The 20376-nt window shown below is 39.6% G+C and overlaps 1 non-coding gene across 1 annotated transcript; it reads left to right on the top strand.

Moving 5' to 3' along the window:
* Positions 1 to 201: 201 nt before the first annotated feature.
* Positions 202 to 334, top strand: LOC127674296 (small nucleolar RNA SNORA3/SNORA45 family). The gene has a single exon (XR_007975344.1). It is a non-coding gene; the product is annotated as a small nucleolar RNA SNORA3/SNORA45 family (small nucleolar RNA).
* The last annotated feature ends 20042 nt before the right edge of the window (positions 335 to 20376 follow it).

Here is a 20376-nt window from a genome sequence, read left to right on the forward strand (position 1 = left end):
ATGTACTAAGACTATTCATTTACTCAGTTCTCACCACCTTTAGAACACCAACTGTAACCACTTTTATGTGTCTTCATGCCAAACTCAGAACATATGTTTATCATCCACTTTCTGAGTTCTCCCAAGTTTCATCATCTGTAGTTTGATAGCTCGTGATTGGGCACAGTGAACAATTAAAAACATAACCAAAAATATCCTTAAGCCAAGACTAGAATCACATCCTGTCATGGTACTTGCCCTGGTATGCCAGAGTTCTCGTAGAGAATCTGCTGATCTTGATTCCTGCTAGGGACCTTCAGTGTCCCTATATGGCAAAAGAAAATAAGGGAAAAAATACTTAAAATTACATATTCATCTATTATATTATATATAATACATATGTAAAATATGTTACTTGTATTCACATATATATTATAATGTACATAAGCAAAATAGAATTATAAACACAGGAAACATATCTTCTGAAACCTGAACTGTCCTAGTTTTTATGCTTGTAGGATAGCACCACCCTGTGGCTATTATGATTTATTCTAGGATTTAATAATTGTGTAAATCTTCTGCCTGTGCTGTAACCTGAAGTGGTACCCTGTGTTTTCCTTCAGCAGTTTTAGCATCTCAGCTCTTGCATTTAAGGCATTTGATTCATTGTGAACTGTTTTTTCTTTTTCTTTTTCTAAATATGCATTCAGTTTCCACATGTGGAAAATGAGTTTCTCTAGCAGTATATGTAGAAAAGACTGTCTTCTGTGTATGCTTTTCATCTTTGTCAACAACCAAGTGGTTATAGTTTCACAGGTTTATTTTTATGTATGTTATTCTAGTTCACTGGTCTAGGTGTCTCTGCCAATGTGACTTTAAAAAACAAAACAAACAAAAGATGAGTGAGTACTCTCGTCATATAATATAAGCATTGTAAGTGTCTAGGAAAAATCCCTAAAATAAGAAACAGCACAAGTTCACCCTCAGTATCCAGAAACAACCTTGAACCAAGACCAAAGGAAATAACTTCATAAGCCATCTCTTTCAGAGTTCTTCCTTATTGTCTTCTAACCACTGGAAATAACCTATTACCCTGAAAATAATTGTTTAATAATTATTTAATAGCTATGTGTGAAACTCAATAATAAAACTACTATGTAGAATGTGAAAAAATAGTGTAAATCAAGTTTTCCACTAGGGTTTTTCTTGGTCCTATCTTGTCAAAAGCATGCTGGTGAGAGTGATGATGATGATGATGATGAAGATGATGATGACAATCATGAAACTAACTTAAAGATAAAGATGAGCAGTATGACATTCTACAAAATACAGTAGACAGTAGATGAGGCTGACTAGTTCAGATTACACGGAGACAGGAAAACAACATAATAGTAAGAAGTGGTTTGGTTAAAATTGGGATATTTCACATCATTAATCTTTTAATGGTTAAGGCAAAACTAGCTTTTCATTTATTTATTTTATTAATCATTTTATTCATTTATATTTCAAATAATATCCCCTTTCCTGGTTACCCTTCCACAACCTCCCATCCTATTCCCTCTACCCCCCTCCCCTTTGCCTCTATAAGGGTGCTCCTCCACATACTCATCTACTTCTGCCTCACTGCTCTAGCATCCCCCTGCACTGGGGCTTCAAACTTCCACAGGACCAAGGGCTCCCCCTCTGATGTCAGATAAGGGTGTTCTCTGCTACATATGTATCTGGAGCCACAGATCCCTCCATATATACTCTTTGGTTAGTGGTTTAGTCTCTGGGAGCTCTGGGTGGTCCAGTTAGTTGATATTGTTCTTCCTATGAGGTTGCTATCCCTTGCCCTACCTCTTCCATTGGAGTCCCTGGACTCAGTCCAATGGATAGCTGTGAGTATCTGCATCTGTGTTGGTCAGGAGCTGGTAGAACCTCTCAGGGAACAGTGATACCAGACTCTAGTCAGCAGGTATTTCTTGGTATGAGGAATCTTGTTGGGTTTTGGTGTCTGTAGACAGGATGGACATTGAGGCAGTCCACCAAATGACCCATCCATCAGTCTCTGCTCCATTTTTTGTCCCTGTCTTTCCTTTAAGCAGTAATATTTCTGGGTTAAAAATTTTGAGATTGGCAGGTGACCCCATCCCTCAACTGAGGGCTCTGCCTATCTACAAGAGGTCGTGCCTACAGGCTCTATCTCCCATGTGCTACATACTTTGGCTAAAGTCATTTCCTTTCAGTCCTGGGAACCTCTTCTTTCACTGGTATCTGGGACTTTCTAGTGGGTACCCCTAGTTTCTCATCCTCCACTGCTACATATTTTTATTTGATTTCCTGGCCCTCTGTACTTCTCTCCTGTCCCTTCTATGCCTCATCCTATCCCAACCCTTTTCCCTCTCCTTTCTCTGTCCCCCCCAAGTCCTTCCCTCCCTCTACCTCCTTTCATTATTTTGTTCCCCCTCTATGTAGGATTGAAGCATCCACACTTTGGTCACTTTTCTTAAGTACCATATGGTTTTGGGGTTGTATTGGGGTATTCTGAGCTTCGGACCATGTGTAGTCTTTTGTGTCTAGGTTACCTCACTCAGGATAATATTTTATAGTTCCATCCATTTGACTGTGAATTTCATGAAGTCATCATTTCTAATAGCTGAGTAGTACTCTATTGTGTAAATATACCTCATTTTCTGTATTCGTTCTACTGTTGAGGGATATCTGGGTTGTTTCCAGCTTCTAGATATTATAAGTAATACTGCTATAAACATAGTGGAACATATGTCCTTGTTATATTTTGGATCATCTTTTGGTTATATGCCCAGTAGTGGTATATCTGAATCTTCAGGTAGCTCTATTTCCAGTTTTCTGAGCAACCTCCAGATTGATTTCCAAAGTGCTTTTAACAGCTTGCAGTCCCACCAGCAATGTAGTAGTGTTCCTCTTTCCCTACAGCCTTACCAGCATGTGCTGACATCTTTGTTGATCTTAGCCATTCTGATTGATATGAGATAGAATCTCAGGGTCATTTTGGTTTGCATTTCCCTAATGACTAAGGATGTTGAACATTTCCTTAAGTGCTTCACAGCCATTTGTTACTTTTCAGGTGAGAATTCTTTGTTTAGCTCTGTACCTCAATTTTTAATAGGGTTATTTGGTTCTCTAGAGTATAACTTCTTGAGTTCTTTGTATATTTTGGGTATTAGCCCTCTATTGGATGTAGAGAGTTGGTAAAGATCTTTTCCCAATCTGTGGGTTGCTATTTTGTCCTATGGACAGTGTCCTTTGCCTTGCAGAATCTTTTCAATTTTATGAAGTCCCATTTGTCAGTTGTTGATCTTAGAGGATGAGCCATTGGTGCTCTGTTCAGGAAATTTTCCTCTGTGCTGATGTGTTCGAGGCTCTTCCCCACTTTCTCTTGTATTAGCTTCAGTGTATCTGTTTTTCTGTGGAGGTCCATGATCCACTCTGACTTGAGCTTTGTACAAGGAGATAGAATATATCAATTTGCATTCTTCTACCAGTTGAACCAACACCATTTATTGAAAATCTATTGAACCCATTTAATGTTTCTTATATGCATGGGTGTCAGGCCTGAGCATTCAGCACCAGAAAATCAGCTGGTGTATTCTTCTCTGGAAGGGTCGCTTGTCCAGATCAGTTTCCTTCAGTACTTTGTGTATAGTTGATGTCTTCATGGTGCCAGAGTGCACCATGCAAGTTTGCAAAGGAGAGAGGTAACCAAAAGGTCCCCAGCTATGATGCCTGTAAGCCATATACAGTTACCCTTACAGGACAGCAGCAGTTCACTGATGTGTCAACAGGCCTTTCCATGAAAGTCCAGGGCAAGTCCAGAAGCACGTTAACATTTCTTCAGCTATGAACTGAGTCTTCCCTTCAGAAATCGCATTGTGTAAATACCTAAAGAGCAAATGAGACATTAAAAAACTATAAAAAGCAGGCGGAGATCTTGAAACAGATGGAGAAAATACATGTTAAATATGTCATCTCTAAGCATAGAGGTCCGTGCCTTTAATCTCAAGTCTCATCAGGCAGAATATTAGGCTGCCCAGACAAGCCAAGGATCTGTAGAGAGAAGGTTCTATGTAAAAACATAAAATAAAATAATAAAAGGTGTTATCTCTCTGAGAATACATTCCTGCTCCTTCAGTGCAGGAGGAGAGCTCTAGGTCCCACCTGCCAGTAAACTGCTCAATAACCTCAAGATGTCCTGTTGTATGCTCACAGTGGCCTGATAGATACAGATCAGTCTCGGTGTGGGAAAACTTAAACTTTCATCCCCTATATATAATCCTCTCCATGTCAGCACTGCCATTCCTGTCCTTTCAAGTGTCTGCTCATCAACAGTAACACTCCAGACATGCAACTCTGACACACCTCTTTTTAATAAAGACAGCAATGAGACACAATACTGGATGTTCTTCCAGATGGAATCCTAGTGTTCTCATTTTCCTTCAGAAACACATCTCAACGTGGCACAATTTTCACAGATGCTTACGTCTGACTGCTGTTAGCTGCCTGTCATGCATAAAGATTCTTTTATAACCACTTTTCTTTCTTGCCTTTAATTTGTTTTTGTTTGTTTGTTTGTTTATTGAGACAGGGTCTCGCTATGTGGCTATAACTTGCTTGGATCTCACTATATAGACCAGGCTGACCTTCAACTCATAGAGTTGATCCTTTGGCCTCTATCTCCTCAAGTCCTGGGATTAAAGGTATGCCCACCATGGGCAGAAATATAAAGGGTTTTTATTTTACTTATGCATAAGCATGTGTGCAGCATGAGTTTATGTGTACCATGTATGTACAAATATCCACAGCTATTGCCTTTCTTAATGCAACAGTTTGAAATAAGACATTCCCTTGGAATTATAGATTTTGAGAAGGGCCTGGGAATGCAGCTTAAGTATTGTTAATTTACTGCTTTCTCAGCTATTTTTCAATATTATGACATGTTCTTCAATAGGAAGTATTTATAAATGAGTTATTGCAAGGGCGGTAACATATGAACATTTGTCAATAAGACATGCTATCTCTTAACTGTAATTCCCTATAAAATCAAATTCAAAGAGCTGATCACATACCTCCACCATCACAGGATATACATTACCATTCCAAAATGTCATAGTAGGAAAATATTGGATGAATCCAACACCAAAAGCCAGCTGGGAAAACTCCAAATTCAACATCTCCATGTCTAATATCAAAGCGTTGTTCAGATCTCCAACTCCTTGTTGACTTCAACACAATTCTTTCTCTTTTGCTGGTCCCACTCCCTGTTTAGCAGCTTTCCTCAGCAGGTGTCCCATGGCTCTGGCATCTCCAACATCTTGGGGTCTCCAATGTAGCTTCAACTTTACAGCTTCTTGTTCTCAAGTCTATGCTCCAAATGATCCTCTGGACTCCTCCAAAGGGCTTGGGTCATTTCTCCACCTCTGCCCTCTGTAGCACTCTAGGTTCTGACTGAGTCCACTTCACTGCTGCTGCTGTTTTTGGTGATCACCTCACAGCACTGACATCTCTAATTTACTGGAGTCTTCCACTGCAACTATTTACCAATAGCCTCCATAGGCTCTCTTCATGGTGCCAAGCCTCAATTCCTTTGCATGACCTCCTCAGTCCTGGACAATCAACTGCAACTGAGGCTGTACCTTCACCAATGGCCTTCTCTGGCCTCACACAGTACTAAAACTCAGCTACTTTCCAAAAATCGTTTCACACCTTCAAAACCGATATCAACTGGGTAATTCTTACACATTACCAAGTCCAGATGAAGCACAAGGCACAACCTTGGCTATCTCAGAAACACTGCTTCTTTATGCTCTCAGGAAACACTTCCCAGAAGATTTCACTTCAGTGTTGCTGGTGTCTTCTTAATCATCACTAATTTCTGAGTTTCAACTAACCACCATCCAACTAGTCCGTTCTATTCTTGACTCTAAAGCCAGAGGCACAGGACTGGAGCTGCAGAGTTCTGCTGCTTCTGGAACATGGCCCTTTTGTGCTATTATATTATGACCAGCTTTATATTTTCTAACTCCTTTACTGCCTAAGCTTGGCTGTCCTAGAACTTGCTCTGTTGATTGACCTCAACTCAGAGATCTGCATGGCTCTGCCTCCTGAATGCTGGAATCAAAGGCTTGTACCACCACACCTTGACCTAGTTTTTTTTTTTTTTTCACCAAGAACATGCTCTGTCCCAGGCTGGGACAACTAGATATAACTATTCCTTGTTCAACAGGAAATGCATAAGCAATAAGCTATGCTGGGTGGGATCTTGCCATAAAGTCACCACTCCCTTAATCTCCTCAAACATAGGATTTCATTCCATTGCATTTCCTGGTGGCTTTTTATTACTTGAACTACACAATTTGTATTTTTTTCTTTCTAAATTTGTTGCACACTATCAAAACGTTCTTCGTGAGACCAAATCACAGCACTGACTCTAAACTTGATTGTTATAAGACCTTTGTCAATGCAGTTAATTTGACTCTCTTCACCTTAGCCTCAGACAGACTCTTCAGAGAAGGGCAAAAAGCAGCCACATTATTCACCATAATATTAGAAGAACAGTTTCTCGGCAACATACTAAAATTCTTCTCCTCTAGAACCAGGCTTCAAGAGTTCAAATCACCTTCAGCAACAAAGTCTTTCATATTCCTACTAGGAAAGCCCATTAAGCTCCATTTAAAGTCCCCAAATACACATTCTTCAAAACAGAAGCATGATCAGGCCCATCATAGCAAAACCCCAGTTCATGGTACCAACTTCTGTCTTAGTTGGGGTTTCCATTGCTGTGAAGAGACACCATGACCAAGGGAACCTTTAGAAAAAACAACATTTAAATGGGGCTAGCTTACAGGTTCTGAGGTTCAGTCCATTGTCATCATAGTGGAAAGCATGGAAGCATCCAGGCAGACATGGGGCAGGAGGAGCTGGGAGTTCTACATCTTCATCCAAAAGGAAGCCAGGAGCAGACTGTCCCACCAGCAGCCAGCAGCTATGAAGAGGATTTTGCAGCCCACCCCCCACAGTGACATACTTCCTCCAACAAGGCCACTCTTCCTAATAGTGTCACACCTTGGACCAAGCATATTCAAATCACCACATGTATATATATGTTAATATTTCTGTTAAAGAAACCTAGTGTCTGGAGTAGGAAAAAGCTAGCTCTAGACTGCCAATAGTAAACTAACATACTACTTAAAAGAAATATGCTTCTCTTTCTTTAAAGCTTTATACCCTAAATACCTCCTAATTTCAGGACAATAGTTTCAACTAACAGATCCCAAGATTCTGGCCAAAATGTTGTCCATGCAGATTTGGTTTTTAATTCTCTACTTCTGAATGTTGTTACTTCACCATGGTTACAATGGTATTTATCATCTGACATTCACTAAATTGGGTATTTGTGGTGGTTTGTATGAATAATGTCTCCTACAAGTTCAGATCAAGGAGATGTTTGTTCCCTTGTAGGTGTTGTTTTGGGAGGTGGGGTAGCATTGCTGAAAGGAATACCTCACTGTGAATGGACTTGGGGAATTTATAACTTTAACCCACTTCCATTTTGTTTTTCCTCTTCCCACAAGTGGATATTGATGTGATCTTCAGCTTAGTGTTCTTCCTATAAGCCTGCTGTTTTCTGCCATGGTTTCCTGCCAAAGGACTCTTAACCCTCTGAAAATGTAAGTCAAAATAAATTTCTTCTTCCACAAGTTGCTTTTAGTCATGGTATTTTATCACAGTAATGGAAAGGTACCTATTATGATATTATTGCCTACAGGAAAAAAGTGAGAAAAAAGGTGTTAATGAAATAATCCTTTATAAACATAAAGGATTAAGAATATGATTTTACATTTCCAAAGAATAAAGATCAATGTCATTGATCAAATTTATGAATTTAGATGGCGTATACAAACATATATCTAGTCACATTTCTGGAGGATTACGAAACATGAAACTCAAAGTGAAATGGATTTTTTTCCATTTGCTCTTAGGTTTGACTATTATAAAGCAGAATTTGTGAAAGGCTAGTGTATAGGGTTAATATTGCTAGTCACTTGGATGCTATATAAAATCACCTACAAGAAAAATCTTCAGGCATGCCTGTGATGAATTACCTAGATTAGGTTAATTGAGGTAGAAAGACCCACCTTAACTGTGATGGTTCCATTCCAAGGGTTCAGGTACTGGGCTGAATTAAAAATGAGAAAGTAAATTAGGAATAAGGACTGACCTCTGTTCCACTGTGGACACAAGGTAACCAGCTGTCTCAAGCTCTTGCTGTCTTGAACGTCTATGATTTGTGGTCCCTCAAAGTGTGAGCCAAAATAAACCTTTCCATGACAACTTTGCTTTCTGTCAGGCATTTTCTTAAAGTAATGAGACAAGAAACTAACATACTGGGTGTCTTTGAAAACCACAACCCTCATAGGTAACTTGAAACCTCCTTTCCTTTTCTGGTGGTTGGAGTGAAGTGAACAGAGGTAAGGGGTGGGAAGGTAGGGAAGGATGGGGTAGGGCTGTTAGGTTAATCTCCTTGGTGAGAGCCAGGCCCATCCAAGCCTTTCTCGGGAGCTCTGATGAAAGGACAAAGGGAGCCTAGTTTTGTGTCCTTGGCCAGGGTTGGAAGGCGTACAGTGCACTTCATTCTTCTGGCTGAAGAGATTGTGTGGTCTGTCACTGGTTCACTTGAGATGACCTTTGTTCTCCTTGTACAGCATTGCTTCATTAGCTTCCTGCTAACTTCATTCCATTGTATGATACTTTTCTTTTGACTTTGTCCCATTTCTGAAACTGTATATGAGATGCTGTATTTCTTAATGAACTTTCTTGGCATAAGACATAGCTCTGCAAGATCTGTCCCCAACTCTCCTATCTTATCTTTTATCTTATCTGGCTCTTCCTCTTAGGATCCTGTCACCAAATAACAATCAGCTGCTTCTGGACACATTCTCTATTATTAATCAGGAGAAAAAGTTAAATGTAGAAATAAGCCTGATTAGAGGAAGTGGTAATCAAAATGGCTTGAATATAATTTAACAGTTCTATAGATATCAAATGCAAGCAAGAGATACCTTATATGCTAGAATTTTGCACCCAGCCTCCTCAACTCCTAGAATATGTAACAAAGGAAAGTGTAGAAATTACTCACTTAACCCCGTGCTGGAATAAGCATGCTCTTCTGCAAGACTTATAATAAAATGATATCTTACATTATAAAAAATAAAATTAACGAAGATATGGAAAAGGGAAATTATACATTCTTTAAAGTGCATTATGATGTGGAAATATAAATTAGATTTTAGCTATTATAACTATATTCCAAGGTTTTGTGAAGAGATCAAAGAATTTTCAAACTTGGATAGTACATATTTTATCTCTTCATGTGATCCAGTTTTACTCCTGTTTTACTAGCATCACATTAGATAATTTTTCTTGGTGGGATTTTTTTCCCTGTTAACGTTTTATTATTACAGTGAGCTGCATAGTTTCCCTAAGGCAAGAGAGATGGACTTCATCTCCCTCACCACTCTCATTCTTGTCTACCCCAGGGATTGTGTATATCAAGATAGCAGGCCTGTTTACATTTATTAAAGCAGGACAGTTTGAGTTTATTGTGACATGTTTTTATCTTTCTGTTGCTGAAGAATAAAATGAAAGGAAAAATTTTATTAGTTTTTGTACTAAATATAGAACTAATTGCAATTCATACGGGTGTTTGGAACTTAACATTTGCACCTGGAAATAATAGAAACCATATTTAACATAATGATTAAATTTTATTTTAATGAAGATATACCAGATTCACCAGTAAGGGAGAATCTGGATTCTACACAAAGAAATTGAATTGATTCTGGTTTTTTTTTTTTTTTTTTTTTCCTTTTCATGCTGGTTTCTAGTCCAGAAATCTATTGATTAAAAAAGTCAAATGAAAATTTAATAGAAAAGAATTAACTTTTAATGTTGATATTACAATATCCAATGAAGGGCGGCGGCGGCGGCGGCGGCAGTGGCAGCAGTGGCTGCTCCAGCTGAAGGGCCATCAGCAGTGGAACCAAGGCGTCACAGGGACCAGTTAGGCCCTGCGCCCACGACCACTGACCTTCGCTGACCAGCCGGGCAGCAAGCAGCTGCAGTTGTGCGGCGCCTTTCCTGCACGGAGGCCACTTCAGAACTCGGCCTCCCACCAGTCAGGAGAGGAGCATCCATCTTGGTTCCGTACTCCAGGAATCGGACAGACTGAGGTATACAAACATAATCCGAGGCCAACACCGCGGTGGTCTGAGCCCGACGGGCGTTGGCCTGCACCCAGGCCCTGGGCGGGTCGGGGGGCCATCGGGGTGCCAACCCAACCAGGAGGTTTTTTGCCCAGGCCTGCGAGCGCGCCGCCACCATTTTGCCTGCAGGACGACAGAGAGCTCAGGCGGGCAGACCTGTAGCAGGCATAGCCTAAGGCTAACAAAGCGGGGGTCCAGGCACCAAAAGGCACAGGACTGACCCCAAGAACTGGGCGGCTTGGTGGGCCATCTGTGAGTCAACCCGCCCAGGTGATTGTTAGCAAAGCAGACTCTCCCGGCGCTTTCAGGGAGCGCGGGCGCGCACGCCCGCCATCCTAGTCACCTGGCAAACCCAATTAACAGTCATAGCCCTAGGGGAACTTTGCTCGGACCTTGGCCTCCCAGGCTTTTGCCTGGACTCAGGGACTGGGCGGCCAGGCTAACCTTGTGTGCGACAGCCCGGTTGGCAGATCGGCTGCCCAGCAGAGTGAGCGGAACACAGGGGAGGTCACAGTAGCATACACCGTCGGCACTCCCTGGGAGTGCACACGGGCTCCATCTGCTCCACAGACACAATCTGGGGCAAGCCCTCAGGCAGAAGCCCTTAGCTCTACTCTCTCCGCTTCCGGATCCAGATCAGTCTGGGCGGCAGCATTACATCTCCAAGTCCTGCAAGTGGCTAGCTGGGCTTCCGGGCGGCCAGCTGGGAGAAGTCAGTGTGCTCCAGTGAATCCAGCGGGCCCCAGCGGGAGCCTTCGGGTGCCTGCTTTGGGATCTGAACAGCCTGGGCAGCAGCACACTGTCTACAAGCAGTGCAGGAGGTAAGCTGTGCACCAGAGGCCAACTGGGAAGGGGCAGCTTGCACTGGTGAGTCCAGCACTGACAAGATAAACTAACACCAGTGAGATCTAGATGGCAAAAGGCAAACGCAGGAACATCACTAACAGAAATCAAGGCAATATGGCAACATCTGAACCCAATTCTCCTCTACCAACATGTCCTGGATACCCCATCACACCAGTAAAACAAGATTTGGATTTAAAATCACTGGTCATGATGCTGGTACAGGAACACATGAAGGTCATACATAAAGAAATTCAGGAGAAAATGGATCAAAAGTTAGAAGCCCTTGCAAGGGAAACACAAAAATCATTGAAAGAAATCCAGGAGAATACAAAAGCCAACAAGGAGGAAATGCAAAAAACACTTAAAGAAATACAGGAGAACTTTGCTCAACAGGCTGAGGTCATGAAAGACGAAACACAAAAATCTCTTAAAGAAATACAGGAGAACTTTGGTCAACAGGCTGAGCTCATGAAAGAGGAAACACAAAAATCTCTTAAAGAATTACAGGAAAACACAAACATGCAAGTGAAGGAGCTAAGCAAAACCATCCAGGATCTAAAATCAGAAGTAGAAACAACTAAGAAAACTCAAAGGGAGACAACTTTGGAGATAGAAAGCCTTGGGAAGAAATCAGGGGACAGAGATACAAATATCAACAACAGAATACAAGAGATAGAAGAAAGAATCTCAGATGCTGAAGATTCCATAGAAACCATGGACTCAACAGTTAAAGAAAATGCAAAATGCAAAAAGCTTGTAACCCAAAATATCCAGGAAATCCAGGACACAATGAGAAGACCAAACCTAAGGATTATAGGCATAGATGAGAGTGAAGATTTACAACTTAAAGGGCCAGCAAATATCTTCAATAAAATTATGGAAGAAAACTTCCCTAACCTAAAGAGAGAGATGCCCATGAATATACAAGAAGCCTACAGAACTCCAAACAGACTGGACCAGAACAGAAATACTTCCCGTCACATAATAATCAAAACACCAAATGTTCTAAACAAAGAAAGAATACTAAAGGCAGTAAGAGAAAAAGGCCAAGTAACATATAAAGGAAGACCTATCAGAATCACAGCAGACTTTTCACCTGAGACTATGAAGGCTAGAAGGTCCTGGGCAGATCTCATGCAGACTCTAAGAGAACACAAATGCCAACCAAAACTACTATATCCAGCAAAACTCTCAATCACCATAGATGGAGAAACTAAGATATTTCATGACAAAACCAAGTTTACCCAATATCTATCCACAAACCCGGCCCTAAAAAGGATAATAGGAGGACAACACCAATACAAGGAGGGAAACTTCACCCTGGAAAAAGCAAGATAGTAACCTTTCATCAAACCCAAAAGAAGTTAAGCATTCAAATTTAAAAAATAACGTCAAAAATGATAGGAAGTAACAATCACTATTCCTTAATATCTCTTAACATCAATGGACTTAATGCCCCAATAAAAAGACACAGACTAACTGAATGGATACGTAAACAGGACCCTACATTTTGCTGCTTACAGGAAACACACCTCAGGGTCAAAGACAAACACTACCTTAGAGTAAAAGGCTGGAAGACAATTTTACAAGCAAATGGTCTCAGGAAACAAGCTGGAGTAGCCATTTTAATATCAGATAAAATTGACTTTCAACCCAAAGTCATCAAAAGAGACCCTGAGGGACACTTCTTGCTGGTCAAAGGAAAAATACAAAAAGAAGAACTGTCAATCCTGAACATCTATGCCCCAAATGCAAGGGCACCCTCTTTCGTAAAAGAAACTTTATTAAAACTAAAAGCACACATTGCACCTAACACAATAATTGTGGGTGACTTCAACACTGCACTTTCCTCAATGGACCGATCAGGAAAACAGAAACTAAACAGGGACACAATGAAACTAATTGAAGCTTTGGACCAATTAGATTTAACAGATATATATAGAACATTCTATCCTAAAACAAAAGAATATACCTTTTTCTCAGAACCTCATGGTACCTTCTCCAAAATCGACCATATAATTGGTCACAAGACAGACCTCAACAAATATAAGAAGATCGAACTAATCCCATGCCTCCTATCTGATCACTATGGAGTAAAAGTGGTCTTCAATAGCAACAGAAACAACAGAAAGCCCACATACACGTGGAAACTGAACAATACTCTACTCAATGATACCTTGGTGTGTACTTACTTCTTTTTATTCCAGAGCCTTCAATTGTGCTGTCAAGCTGCTAGTGTATGCTCTCTCCAGTTTCTTTTTGGAGGCACTCAGAGATATGAGTTTCCCTCTTAGCACTGCTTTCGTTGTGTTCTATAAGTTTGGGTATGTTGTGCCTTCATTTTCATTAAATTCTAAAAAGTCTTTAATTTCATTCTTTATTTCCTCTTATAAGTTTTGATATGATTTGCCTTCATTTTCATTAAATTCTACAAGGCCTTTAATTTCTTTTTTTATTTCTTCCTTGACCAAGTTATCATTGAGTAGAACATTTAATTGCTTGACCTTTTTTCCTTACTGCTTTTAACATCCTTTCTTTGTTTTGTGCATTTGTTGTTTTGACTATTATATGAAATGAGGAATTTCTTTTCTGGTCCAGTCTGTTTGGAGTTCTTTAGACTTCTTGTATGTTCATGAGCATCTGTTTCTTTAGGTTAAAAAATTTCCTTCTACAATTTTGTTGTAGATATTTATTGGTCCTTTAAGTTAGGAATCTTCACTCTCTATATATCTATTATACTCAGGTTTGGTCTTCTCATTATGTCCAGGATTTCCTGGATGTTTTGGATTAGGAGTTTTTTGCTTTTTGCATTTTCTTTGACTGTTATGTTAATGTTTTCTATGGTATCTTCTGCCCCTGAGATTCTCTCTTATATCTCTTGTATTCTGTTGGTGATGCTTACATCTATGACTCCTGATCTCTTTCCTGGTTTTCTATCTCCAGAGTTGTCTCCCTTTGTGATTGCTTTATTGTTTCTATTTCTATTTTTAGATTCTGGATAGTTTTGTTCAATTCCTTCACCTCTTTGGTTGTGTTTTCCTGTAATTCTTTAAGAATTTAAGGGCTTCTAGCTGTATACCTGTGTTCTCTCGTATTTCCTTTTTCTTTGTTTAAATATTTATTTATTTATTTATTTATTCATTTATTATATGTAAGTATACTGTAACTGTCTTCAGACGCTCCAGAAGAGGGTGTCCAATTTCATTGCAGATGATTATGAGCCACCATGTAGTTGTTGGGATTTGAACTCTGGACCTTTGGAAGAGCTGTCAGTGCTCTTAACTGATGAGCCTTCTCTCCAGCCCCTCTCCTGTATTTCTTTGAGGGAGTTATTCTTTTTAAAGTCCTCTATCATTATCATGAAATGTGATTTTAAATCAGTCTTGCTTTTCTGGTGTGTTGGGATAATCAAGGCTTGCTGTAGTGGGAGAACTGGGTTCTGATGATAACAAGCCACCTTTGTTTCTGTTGCTTATGATCTTGTCTTAACCTCTCACCACCTGTTTATCTCTGGTGTTAGCTGGTCTTGCTGTCTCTGACTGTGGCTTGTCCCTCCTGCAAGTCTGTGTGTCAGTACTCCTGGGAAACTAGTTCTCTCCACGAGGAACTTGGGTATGGAGAGCTATGGCATAGGGTTAGCTCCTGGGTACAGGCAGAAACCAGAAGGATCCTGTCCCTGTCTGTTCCTTGGTTCCTGTGTCCTGATGGCTCTGAGCAGGTCCCTCTTGGGCAAAGAATTTGAGATGTGGTGCTCTTACCTGTGCTCACAAGAGTGTCCAGGCCTCTCCTGACAATATTTGGGCATGGAGCACAGAGGCACAGGATTAGCTCCTGGTGCAGGAGGATAATTTAGCAGGATTTTTTATGATCCACACATTTACTTTTTATCAATGTCATTGTTATATAGTTCTTACACTGCCAAACATTCTTGAAAATCTGAAAAAAAAATAGAGTGCCAAGAACCTCATTCACCCATTATATAGTTTATTAAATCTTGATTTATATGTCCTTTTACTATTTTACTATCTGAAGAAATTCTAAGAGTCATTCTACACCTATAAAAGGCTGTTTCCCAGTCACTAGACCTCTTCACTGTTGTCTCATGTGATCTCTTAATGCTTCAATCACATAGGACTTGCCTCTCTACTCTTTGTATGAGACATTTTAGTACAGAAAAGGGAGAAGGAAACTTGAGAGCTGCAACAGTGAAGATTTACGAACTGGATAACTAGCGACATCTAGTGGTCACTTCTGTGACCAGCTACTTCTGGATTTTCATTGTTAAAAGTTACAAGTCAAAAGCTCCTCTCCCTACACTTCCTCCTTGCCTCATTCCCTCCTGATCTTGGCTACCATCATGTGATCTGCTTCTCTTTCTATCCACACCATCCTCCGCATCATGAGCTTCAGAAATTGAGAGTTAAATTAACTCCCTTCCCTCTTATTTGTTCAGGTCTCATAACAGAGACAAAACGTCTAACATATTACAAAATAGTAACTGCTAAGTAATATCTGTTGGCAAAACTTTGAATTTTAGCCTGGGTTTTTATATTTTCATGAAGGAATCTGGAAATAAACAAGTAAATGTTGATAATATTTAAGAAATGTATCACAAACTAAGTTATTCTTACTAACACAATTGCAGTGCTTCAAACTGAATCATATTAATAAATCTCATTGACACTAATAACATATTCAGAATTATAAACCAAAAGCAGGGAAGAAAAAATCCCAGGGAGAGAAAAACAACCATTCCACACATGTCAAGGACAGGCACTGGGGCAGTGTGGGAGAAGGTTCCTGCATGGCTCTGTCTTCTTTCAACCACCCACCAACTCTGTAAGGACAAGTCTCTGTCCTCCATTTAACAGATGATTTTGTTAATTTACATTCTGTCCCTGTACCCTCTGGCTAGTCTGGCTGAGGGTTTATCTATCCTGTTGATTTTCTCAAAGAACCAGCTCCTGGTTTTGCTGATTCTTTATATAGCTCTTTTTGTTTCTACTAGGTTGATTTCAGCGCTAAGTTTATTTCCTGTAGTCTACTCCTTTTGGGTGTCTTTGCTAAAGGACCCTCTGTTCTGTAATGAACAAGTACAGATCTAAATTCAGCCAATATGATTAAAGTCATATTGCTCTGAATGTTTCAACACAGAGATACCAAACTTACAGTCTGGACAAAAATGCCAGTACGTCTTTCAGTACTGTCATGTTTTACAGTCCTTTAAAAAGGTGGATCATTTATTGTCAGGAAAGATGCTTCAAAAGTCAAGTTGATTTCCTTCCAACAATGAGCCAAGACTTTCATTTCACACATTCATTCAGTTATTGTGTCAGGCATCCATGGGACATGGGACTAGAGAACACAATAGATGGAATGCTGCCTTCATTTATTGTCTCTTGGGAAAGATATATGTGGATATGCCTAAAAGGTAACTCACCCATGCTAAATCTGAAGAAAGGTGAATATGCAGTATTTGGAACTGCATGTTTTTTTTTTTAAACTCCTACTAATAAACATAAATCCCAAAGGTGGGGAGATGGCTCCACAGTTAAGAGCATTTGCTGCTCTTGCAGAAGACTGTAGTAGAGATTCCCGCACCTACAAAGTGGCTCACAAGCTTCTGTAACTCCAGTTCCAGGGCTTCTGACATTGTCTATTCTGTAGTTCAGATACACTGGCAGGCAAACAGTTATTGTAGAGAGCCTTATTGGGGTACCACGATGCCATGCCACCTGGCAGGAATTTGACATTGACCAATGTGAAGTTCCTCCCCCAGCCTTTGAGTGGGAACTCCTGTATCAGCCATAATCTCCTCCACCTAGGGTGGAGTGCTCAGACCAAGGTGAAGTGCATTGTTCTTCAAGGACCTGCAGTTTCCTGAGAAACACTAGTCACCTTTGGAGCAACTGAACTGGTTCTGCTGAGAAGCTTCCAGCCTTTGGAGAAGGGTTTCCCCTGCCTATATATTTGGAGTTCTCCATTAAACTTTGAGACCTTGAATAGCAGGTGTTGTCTTGGTCTCCCAACTCCTTTTGTCGCCTTCCCATACATCCCCAGGTTCCCTTCCAGGTAACCCATTCGATGTAACTGTGGGAAGTTACAAGTTATAATTTATCTTTGTATTTATTTATTTATTTTATTTTTTATACATAACTGTTTCATCTGCCAGTATGCCCTCTATTAAATGTGTCTAAGGAAGGTATCAGAACCCCTGAAGATGGAGTTACAGATAATTATGAGCTACTGTGTGGGTGTCTAGATCTCAACTTTAAACCGAAATTATAGGGAAAAAAGTAAAGTGATTTAAGTTTTGCATCAGTTAGAAGTGTATTTGATAAAAAACTAATACGTTGTGCACTACACCATGTCACTGAATGTGCAAGGTTATGATACAAACAGTGTGACTGTCAGGAAGTCGTGAAATACTGTATCTGAGTAGATAGTAGTTATTATGAGATGTAATTATGTAATATGTGCTATACTGACAGAGGAGGTGAAAATAAAACTGTCTACTAAATGAAGCAGGAGTCCCAGGAAAACGGTGTGAAATCTGAAGCCTGCCAGTGCACCTGAGTTGAGATGAAAGACCACGGTGACCAGGAAGCACAATCCGTACAAAACCAAGGAGGAAATGGGAAGTAGGTGGATTGGAGAGATTTTCACAGGGCAATAGCAACCAAGGGTAATGACTCCTCATGGCGATAGGCTCACCTGTAGAGACAAAGCTCTGTAGACATGGGTGTATTTACCAGTCCAGTCTGACGTAGTTCATTTCTTGATAGCATTCCCAAACACTTGGTAATTGTAACTATTTCCTGTTTTAGCAGAACTTGCTATGAAACAGAGGTGTTAGGTTCATTAATGATTGTCTTAGTTAGGTTTAATTGCTATGAAGAGACACCAGGACCAAGGTGTACTATGAATATTTTAATAAATCCCAGCATGGGGTTCCTTCCTGCCTGTGACCATTCATGTTCCCAGATGAAAGACACACACAGCCTTAATTTTACGATGGTATTTTATTTCCAAAAGTTTGATCATATTGATGGTGCATATTAATGAGTTTCTGAGCCATATTTCCACCATATGCCTGTAGCAGTCACGGATCAAATTCAACCCACATTTCCCAACCCTACCCTCGGTACTGTGTTTTAAAGATTGTATTTATTTATTTATTTATTTATTTATTTATTTATTTATTTATAGATAAGGTCTAACTGTGACTGGCCTGAAATTTGCTATGTGGACCAGGCTGGCATCAAACTCACAAAGAACCTCCTGCTTCTGTTTCCTGGTTATGGGGATTAAAGGTATGCACCATCCAGGCAGTGGTGATACTCGCCTTTAATCCCAGCAGTTGGGAGGCAGAGGAGGCAGGAGGATTTCTGAGTTTGAGGCCAGCCTGGTCTACAAAGTGAGTTCCAGGACAGCCAGGGCTACACAGAGATATCCTGTCTCAAAAAACCAAAAGAAAAAGAAAGAAAGAAAGAGAGAGAGAGAGAGAGAGAGAGAGAGAGAGAGAGAGAGAGAGAGAGAGAGGGAGAGAGAGAGAGAGAGAGAGAGAGAGAGAGAGAGAGAGAGAGAGAGAGAGAAAGGAAAAACCTAAACAAACCAAAAAACAAAAATAAAACAAAACAAAAAATAAAGATATACACCATCTCATATAGTTTAATTCACTGTTTATATTAGTAATTTTCTTTTTCAAATTCAGAAACAGAGAGGAAAAAGGTACTTGGTGGACAGTGGGCAAGAAAGAGGGATTTATCTATAGGTTTACCATTTCCATGATACAATGAAGAAACTCTGGAGATCTAGCCAAGGTACAGCATAGGAGGTTAAACTAACAATAATGCATGTCACACCTGAAAATTTGGATATATACATATATATATATATATATATACATATACATATACATACATATATGACACCTGTATCTGTATATACAATATATTGGAGATATTAGATATATAGATATATCCATACAGACATTAATATATATAAACATATACATAATGATGATGATTGATGTTGGTTGTGGGTACTGCAGTAGAAAGAGTTCAGTAAGATGCTAAACCTTCATTTTTCCAAAGTAGCAGAGGGGTTCAACCTTCTTGGAAAAGACTGAGCCCGACCTTGAGCTCATTCAAGAATCAAAAACTCTCAAAACAATTTCTCAGCCTCTATCAACTAACCCAGCCATAGCAAAGGCTTTTCTGAAACATTCTACTCAACATCAGATACGAAGGCTTTGACATATCACTACATATATAAGAATGTATATGTATATTATATATATATATATATATACACACACACACAATCAAATATATAAATAAATACATACACATATATGGATATACAATCAAAATCAAATCAAATAAATACCTTTTTAATTATGTGTATACTAAACATATATAGTATTTTCTGTTGTCATTATTCACTAAGCAAGAAACCATAGTAAATATTAAATGTTCACACAGCATTTATGCTGTATTTAGTTTTCTAAATGACTATTTAAAGTGTAACAGAGACTATGTATAGTTTGTGCAAATACTATTTAATTTTTTTTTTTGTTCAAAGTCTCAAGGTTTAGTGGAGGATTCACAATTTAAAGTTTTAGGCAAGAACCCTCCCCCAGATTCCAGGGAGTATTCAGGGCAACTGGTCTGACTATTCACTGGGCATTGGTTCCACTGCTCAGGCGCCTGGGTGGGTCACCTGCTTAATTCAAGAGATTGTAAGATTTGGAAGAACAATGGACTTCATCTTGGTCTGAGTACTCCACCTTAGGTGGAGGGGATTATGGCAAATACCATTTTACTGTAAAAGATTTGCACATCATTAATATTGACATTCGTAGGGGCCCTCACAGCAATGTTCCGTCAGTAACAAAGGAAGAGTATATCTTTCTATATATAACAAAAATAAGCTGAATAGCTTACCTAAGTATATGCTACAGTAATAATTGTGATCAGGAGAAATATAAAATAACCCATGTGGTCTAATTTCTACTTTTCATAAAAGAAGCATTTTCATAAACTATTCTAAATTAAACATATTTTAAGTTTTAAAATCAAAATATAAGGTTCATGTGCATGCTTGAGGGGAGGGTGGCGTAAGAGAGCTCATCCTGTTCTCTAACCAAGCAGATGTGTGCCTAGGGAACTCTTCCTAAACCCCACTACAGATCTCTAAGTTAGAAAAAGAATGCTACATGCACCTTGTCATGCCTTAGCTCAAGCCAAGTTTGATGTTTTCTCAA

The sequence above is a fragment of the Apodemus sylvaticus genome, chromosome 23 (assembly GCF_947179515.1).
Source record: "Apodemus sylvaticus chromosome 23, mApoSyl1.1, whole genome shotgun sequence".
NCBI lineage: Eukaryota > Metazoa > Chordata > Mammalia > Rodentia > Muridae > Apodemus > Apodemus sylvaticus.